An 8124-nucleotide genomic window follows, 5' to 3' on the forward strand; every position below is an offset into this window, starting at 1 on the left:
TATATTTTTTATTGGTATGGATAACTTATTAAAGCAACAAGTCTGAAAACACATTTTGCTTTTGCTGGTACTAGAAAGAAAGTGCTATGTTAGGCCGGGTGCGGTGGCTCACACCTGTAATCCTAGCAATTTGGGAGGCTGAGGCATATGGATCATGAGGTCAGGAGTTCGAGACCAGCCTGGCCAAGATGGTGAAACCCCGTCTCTACTAAAAATACAAAAATTAGCCAGCCACAGCCCAGCTACCCAGGAGGCTAAGGCAGGAGAATTGCTTGAACCTGCGAGGTGGAGGTTGCAGTGAGCCAAGAACGCACCACTGCACTCTAGCCTGGGCAACACAGCAAAGCTCCATCTCAAAAAACATAAAAAATTTAAAAAAATAAAAATAAAGTGCTATGTTAGAGAAGAGCTAAGAGAAACCAGAAGTCATTTGCAAAAAATAGGCATATGATATAGTCTGGTAATGCAACAGCCAGAGGTGCTGTTTTATCCATTTCGGTTTGCATGTTTGTACAAGCATCAAAAACCAGTGACACAGACCCTGAAGCAAAGTCACAACAGGCTTATTCTGAAACACGCTGGATTACCACCACAGATTACGCAGGACACAGAGGCTGTGCTGGGGCAGGTTTGTTGTGTCTTCTATATGGAGTTTCTGCCAGATAGGGGGCTAATCATGCAATAGCTTGAGTTTTTCTTAACATGATAAACAGCCAGGATTGCTAGCACTAGAAAGTGTGTGCTCACTGTTGTATAAGACATTTGAGCAGTGCTACAAAAACAACAGAAAGTTCCTTCATTTTAATCTGGTTATATGCCTGAATCTCTAATCAAGAAATAATTCAGCTATAGGAGCCAATTAAATTACTATAAAACATGCCTTCACCTGTAAACCATTTCTTTTCCCTCAAATGTAAAATTTAAAGTAAAATATCTCCGTTTTTGATAGGCAGCTCCACCACCAGTCTCTGATATTGTATATCATTCAATGCAGCCATGGCATTTCATTCTGGAAGTCTCAGAAGGGATGGGCCAAAGACAATTCCATGGCTCTCCGCATTCACAAGATTTTCCTTTTCATGGAGCATCACTCTGTTTAGATGCGCCATCAGGGATCAGAGGGTTTCACAGCGAGCAGGTGCCAGTAGTTTCAATGCTTCATGAAGGGTTTCCAGTTACTCACTGGGATCCATAGTTTTGGCAGATTGTATAAACTTAGGGTAGATATCACGCGTAATTAGTGAAATTGGCAAATCCCTGAAGTGCGGTTTCTGAGTTCCGGTGATAATGTTGATGTCTTTGTATGTGTTCACAGAAATAGCTGCTTTCTCACCACCTCTGTCAAAAGCCGTCTTGACATCAGTTAAGTCACTAAATCCTGATACATGGTATAGCCCTTCAGAATTGGGACTTTCAAACTCAATCTCCCTGTTGCACATGTCCACCACCCTTGGCCGCTTAGCAGTGTGTGCTTTTGACAAGCACTGTAAGGTCACAGCTGGACACGCTGGCATGCCTCAAGCCTGGTTTCCACTCATTTGGGACCATGTGAGGTCACTGCTTGTGAACACTGAAACCAATCCACATGGTTCACTCCCTGAGCAATGAGACCATACATGAGGATGGCACAGTATTCACGCTAGCATGGGCCTCTCGATCCATGGACCTTGAAATTGTGAACCTTTTCATATTTTGGAATTTGCTCGTTTTCTTTCAGAGTTGCTCTTCTAACAAGTGATGTCAGCCTTTTCTCCAACACCTCATCCTGGCCTGTAGAATCTCACCACGTGTCTCTTTCAGGACTGGCATATATTTTTTGCCAGCAGACACTCTGTTTAAGGTTGTGCATCCTATGTGTTCATAAACTGGGTTTATCATCACCTTGGCAATGTATTCTGCTGCCTTGTTTCAATATAGACAGTAATCAAGCCATCAGTTACCAGATTGCGGGTGGACGCACAGTGTTTCTCCCCAGCAAAGTGATTTCCATTGCACTAGAGCCTCAAATTTCTTGCTTGACTTCCCAATCTGAAAGCCAAAGTGTAGAGCCCTGGCTGTTGCTGCCTCTCCCCATGATGTATCTCCCTCAGTCACACTCAAGAGCTGGTCAGCTGCTTCTCCGGAGATCATGCCGTGAAACTCTCTTCCATGATACTTTGGGCTGTTTTCTCCCTCAAAAGTACAGATAATCCTTCCAGGATGAGTGGCTTCCTGTTGTAGCTGATATAAGTAAGATTTCCAAATAGGAAATCGATTTTCATCTATATCAAACAGGGTCAAGGCCGATCTTTTTTTTTTTTCTTCCATATACTCAAGAACATGGATAGCATCAGAGCATTATTTGCAAAAAGACTCTACTAAAAAACAAGACTATTGCCCCAAGTTTTTTTTTTTGTTTTGTTTTTTTTTTTGTTTTTTTGTTTTTTCTGTTTTTTGTTTTCTTAAAATATTGAGTTGGTCTTGAACTCCTGGCCTCAAGCAATCCTCCTCCTTCAACCTCCCAAAGTGCTAGGATTACAGTCCTGAACCACTGTACCCAGCCACAGCCAGGTATTTTTTCTTTTAATGATTGCCCAACTTATTTTATTATTTACTTATTTATTTAGGATGTAACCAACAAACATTTATTTTGCACAGTTTTGGAGGCTGGGTACCAGCAGACTGGTGAGAGCATCCTCCTGGTTTGCAGATGGCCATCTTCTCACCGCATCCTCACACAGCCTCAATGACGCCTATCTGCTCCTTCTGGAAGCTTCCCAGGGGTCTGATGAGAAAATCACTAGCATCGTGTACCATCGTTATCTTCTCTTTCTCTACTTTTTTTGAGCAATTTAACAAATTCCTTGAAGGATTCAGTGATGTTAATATCATCATCAAAGTCAGAGTATCTCCAATGAAATCAAACTGAAATGACTGCAGCATCTGGGAACATTTCTGACCTGCAGAAGAGTAATGCTCAGTAGCTCATTATAAAGGATATTACAAAGGATCCAGATGAAGAGACGCATGGGGTGAGTATGGGGGAAGGGGTGGGGAGCTTCCATGCCTTCCCCAGGCATGCCACCCTCCAGGGGCCGCCACATGTTCAACTATTGGGAAGCTCCCTCAACTTATTTTGAATAATTTTTTTTTTTTTTTGAGATGGAGTCTCGCACTGTGGCCCAGGCTGGAGTGCAGTGGCTCGATCTCGGCTCACTGCAACCTCTGCCTCCTGGGTTCACACTATTCTCCTGCCTCAGCCTCCCGAGTAGCTGGGACTACAGGTGCCCGCCACCACACCTGGCTAATTTTTTTGTATTTTTAGTAGAGACAGGATTTCACCGTCTTAGCCAAGATGTTCTCAATCTCCTGACCTCGTGATGTGCCCGCCTTGGACTCCCAAAGTGCTGGGATTACAGGCGTGAGCCACCACGCCCAGCCTGAATAATTCTTTTTGGTAGTGCATGTATACCTGAAGGAACCATTGGATAGGCAGTTGCTAATGTTTGAAAAACAGAAGCTTACACATAGCTTATAGAAAACAGCTTATGTGTAAGAGCATGTTGGGGAGTCCTCACTAGAACTGTGGTCTTCTGTGGTCCACAGTGGAGAAGCAGGACAGGCCCAACAGAAATGTATTTTCCAGGGTCTGAGGCGCTTCCCAGCGAGGGGCTCAGCCTGGGTTTTTGCTGGAGAGCTCCATGTGCAAAGGCTGGGGAGCTTCCCGGAGACACTCATCCAGAGAGAACAAGAAACTGGCCCCGAAGAGGCCCTGAATGCTGGGAAGGGTGGAGCTCTTACTCCAGCCAGTTCCTGGCCAAGGCTACTGCACACACATAAGCCTAGAGAGAGAGAGATCAGAGTGAAAACCAGAAAGCTTTGCCTCCATAGGCTCTATCAACTACTGGGGCTGGGCCATAGCACCTTGGGATCCACGCCTGTTAGGAACAGGCCTCCAAATCTGGCCATAAACTGGCCCCGAAACTGGCCATAAACAAAATCTCTGCAGCACCGTGACATGTTCGTGTTGGCCATGACGCCCACACTGAAGGTTGTGGGTTTACCAGAATGAGGGCAAGGAACACCTGGCCCACCCAGGGTGGAAAAAGGCTTAAAGGCCTTCTTAAGCCACAAACAATAGTATGAGCTATCTGTGCCTTAAGGACATGCTCCTGTTGCAGATAACTAGTCAGAGTCCATGCCTCTATTTCGGCCCATCCCTTTGTTTCCTGTAAGGAATACTTTTAGTTAATCTATAATCTGTAGAAACAATGCTTATCACTGGCTTGCTGTCAATAAATACGTGGGTAAATCTCTGTTTGAGGCTCTCAGCTCTGAAGATTTCCTACTCCACACCCTATATTTCTGCATATGTCTTTAATTCCTCTAGTACCACTGGGTTAGGGTCTCCATGACTGAGCTTAAGGGAGGAGACCACCCCTCATATTGTCTTATGCCCAATTTCTTTCTTTTTTTTTTTTCTGAGACAGAGTCTCGCTCTGTCACCCAGGCTGGAGTGCAGTGGCCGGATCTCAGCTCACTGCAAGCTCCGCCTTTCGGGTTCACGCCATTCTCCTGCCTCAGCCTCCCAAGTAGCTGGGACTACAGGCGCCCGCCACCTCGCCCGGCTAGTTTTTTGTATTTTTTAGTAGAGACGGGGTTTCACCAGGTTAGACAGGATGGTCTCGATCTCCTGACCTTGTGATCCGCCCATCTCGGCCTCCCAAAGTGCTGGGATTACAGGCTTGAGCCACCGCGCCCAGCCTCTTATGCCCAATTTCTACCTTCAAAGAAAGAAGAAGTAAAAACTAAAAGGCAGAAATGAAATCCACAAGCAGATAGCCTGGCACCACACCCTGGGCCTGGTAGTTAAAGATCCATAACCTAATCAGTTATGTTATCTATAGATTACAGACATTGTATAGAAAAGCACTGTGAAAATCCCTGTCCTGTTCTGTTCTGTTCTAATTACTGGTGCATGCAGCCCCCAGTCATGTACGCCTTGCTTGCTCAATCAATCACGACCCTCTCATGCACACCCCCTTAGAGTTATGAGCCCTTAAAAGGGACAGTAATTGCTCACTTGAGGAGCCGAAGCTCCTGGCTGAGTAAAGCCCTTCCTTCTTTAACTTGGTGTCTGAGGGGTTTTGTCTGTGGCTTGTCCTGCTACAAGCTGGTCTCAGCACACGCCCCTTGGAGGAGCATGGAGCTCACTGCTCCACAGATTTGGAACCATGAGAACTCAGAGTGTCAGTGACATCCCTACAATTGTGCCCTGGAGACATCAACATGAGGCATGGTGCTTGGCAACACCGTGGCAGCTCCAGCAGGAAGTCCTAGAGCTGGCTGGGCATAGTGGGGACTCCTTTGTGTTAGCAGAGTTAGCAGCTCTGCTGACAAGTGTGTGCTCTCGTGTTTGCAGTTAGAGGCAAGAGCCTTTAAATACCAAGTAGTTACTCTTTACATTACCTCCTCCAGACACAGAAGGCCTAGGAAAACTCGGGTTCCATCACCTATTGCCAATCATCTATGCCTTGGAAATAATGTTATCAGTAGTGGTTAGATTTCCAAATGAGAAAAGAAAGAAGGAACGGAGGGAGGGAGGGAGGGAGGGAGGAAGGAAGGAAGGAAGGAAGGAAGGAAGGAAGGGCCACTTCTCCCATAATCAATTATATATTTGTTAAACACTATACACAAATAGTTCTTTTTGTTTCTAAACCCATAAAATATATTTTGCAACCAGATAAGTGGCCTGCAGTACCTTCACCCAATCAGCCAAGCTGTTCACCCTAATCCGAGGGGCTGAACGCAGAGCTTACTTAGGGCTGTGCCCATTACCCAGTCCTGGAAATGCACCTTTACAGCCTGGGGGAGCGGGGAGGGGGTGTGAATTGAAGAGTCCCAGCACCAAATGATGGGCACAAGGAGCAGTCAGGCAGGTAAGAACTAGCTAAGGTCTATTGGACATCTTTAGTAGGTCTCATTTGATCCTCCAAATATTCTCATCTAGAATGAGAAGACGCTCAGAAAAGGTAAGCAAGTTGCAAAAGTCACACAGGTAGTATCAGAAGTCACCAGCCTGGAGGAAGAGGAAGAGGAAGGGAGGGAGCAGCTGAGGCATCTGGCGGTGGGCAGGAGATCAGATCGCAGAGGGGGTCGCAGGGAAGCCCCAGGAGATCGGATCGTGGAGTGGGGTCGCAGAGAGGCGGGGAGGGGGGGATGAGGCAGCGCCACAGGGACCGGGCGGAGTAGGGGTGGAAGGGGGAGAGGCACGTGGAGACCCCCACAGAGCCACTGTGCTGAGGGCGGGTAAGGAAGAGGGGGTGTGAGAAGCCTGGGCACCGGGCAGAGGTGGACAGTGTGGCGGGGAAGGAGCAGGGGAGCAGAGGCGAGGAGGAGGGACCCAGGCCGGGAGCGCAGGAGTTCCTGCTGTGGTCTTCGCAGAGAGGCCAGAGTAAGAGATAAGAAAGTCAGGGTGGATGGAAAAGAAGGAAAACGCCTCATTCCCAGCCCCGTGGGTGAGCCGGGTGGGGCGGGGAGCGGGGGTGGGGGGAGGAAGGGCCGGTAAGTGAAGTGGAGTCAATCAGGCACAGAAAGACGGTCCCCATGTTCTCACTTCTGTGGAAGCTGAAAAAGTGGGCCCCAGAGGATCCACTTGGGGGGCAGAATAGCGCAACAGCAATAACGCAAAAACAAAAAAGGAAGGCTGAGTTTCATTCACATTGGAAGGACATGTGAATCGTGCGTCCCCAGGCAAGCCTTGCTCTGCTAATAAACGTGGTCAAATATTCTACTTTTATTACCTTTGAAGAAAATTACCCACTGAATGTTTAAAAGCCTGGAGTCTCCAGGCCAATACCAATTATTGTAATTGTTCTTAAAGGATTAATTGCTTGAGTGTTTTAGTTTTTATTTTATACAGAAGATTTCTCCCCCCCACCCCCACCTTACACACTATTCAACACTGGATACCAACATCTTAAGGACTACACGTTCCCCCAGTTCCCTGCGGGGTTCTCAGGACCTGCAGCTAGTGTTGAAAAGATCATTAACAGCAGAACATCTCTTCCTTCCCTGGAGCGCCTGTTAATTTGTGTTTAAAGACCTAGACTCTAGCTGAGTTCATTTTTACAGCGAGGTAATATATTATTTCCGTGGACTCCAGACACCAAAACATCTATAAATTTACACATAGTTAACCTTCTTCTCCTTCCTTTCTTTCCTTATTAAGCAAATTCAGGACCTCGTGTGTTACCTGATAGAAAGATCTTTCAACAGTTTCACCCACAATTTCTTTAAGAGGAAAACAGAAAACAAAGGACTTGGCGATTTTTCATTTAATGTGAGGCACCCTTACAGGCTTCAGAGGAAGTGTTTACGGGTAGGCGATAAAATGGGTAAATGATAAAAACGCGAAGGAAAAATAAATTATTGGCATTTTGTCTGTTGGAGTTATATGCAAATTGCAGAAGAGGAATTGCATTCCAAGGGGTAAAACCTTCCAGAATGTAACAAGGTATTCTGAAGGATTTCCAGGGATTAAAGAGTCACCATATGAACAAAACCAGTCTAAAAGGCAAAAATGATACTGTTAACAGTATGTGAGTTCGTTAACATGAAATGACAAATTGCATATTGCTAGGAATTCCTAAGCAAGTGTTTCCAACCAAGGAATAAAATTCTGCACCTGCTGTGGCTTTTTCTGTACCTCCTGCAACAGCGCAGTGACTCCCAGGCCAACTTGCCTGAGTCTTCAGATGTGTTGGGCCCCACAAGATTTCACTCCAGGCTTAATCCAGCTGAGGCTACATGATCCCTTGACTCTCAGAGACTGGAACCAAGTGAATCTCTTAATTACACAGCAATGAGAAACTGAGACCAGGTGGTAACTGGGGAGGCCTGTTGGGATCAAACCAGTTTAAATCAAACTAGCTAGAGGAGTCAACACAAGGACTTGTATGTGAATGTTTAGAGCATTGTTATTCATAAAAGCCAAAAAGTATTAACAACTCAAATGTCCACCAGCTGATGAATGGATAAAGCAGGTGTGGTATATTCATATGATGAAATAGTATTCAGCACCAAAAATAAATGAAGTGCTGATGTTTGTTACAACATGAATGAACACGAATTAACACTATCAGG

The 8124-nt window shown here is 45.9% G+C and overlaps 1 pseudogene; it reads right to left on the reverse strand.

The window, feature by feature from the left end:
* Window positions 1-338: 338 nt before the first annotated feature.
* Window positions 339-2365, reverse strand: LOC101020436 (annotated as a pseudogene).
* Between the last annotated feature and the right edge of the window lie 5759 nt (window positions 2366-8124).

This window comes from Papio anubis, chromosome 3 (assembly GCF_008728515.1).
Source record: "Papio anubis isolate 15944 chromosome 3, Panubis1.0, whole genome shotgun sequence".
Taxonomy (NCBI): domain Eukaryota; kingdom Metazoa; phylum Chordata; class Mammalia; order Primates; family Cercopithecidae; genus Papio; species Papio anubis.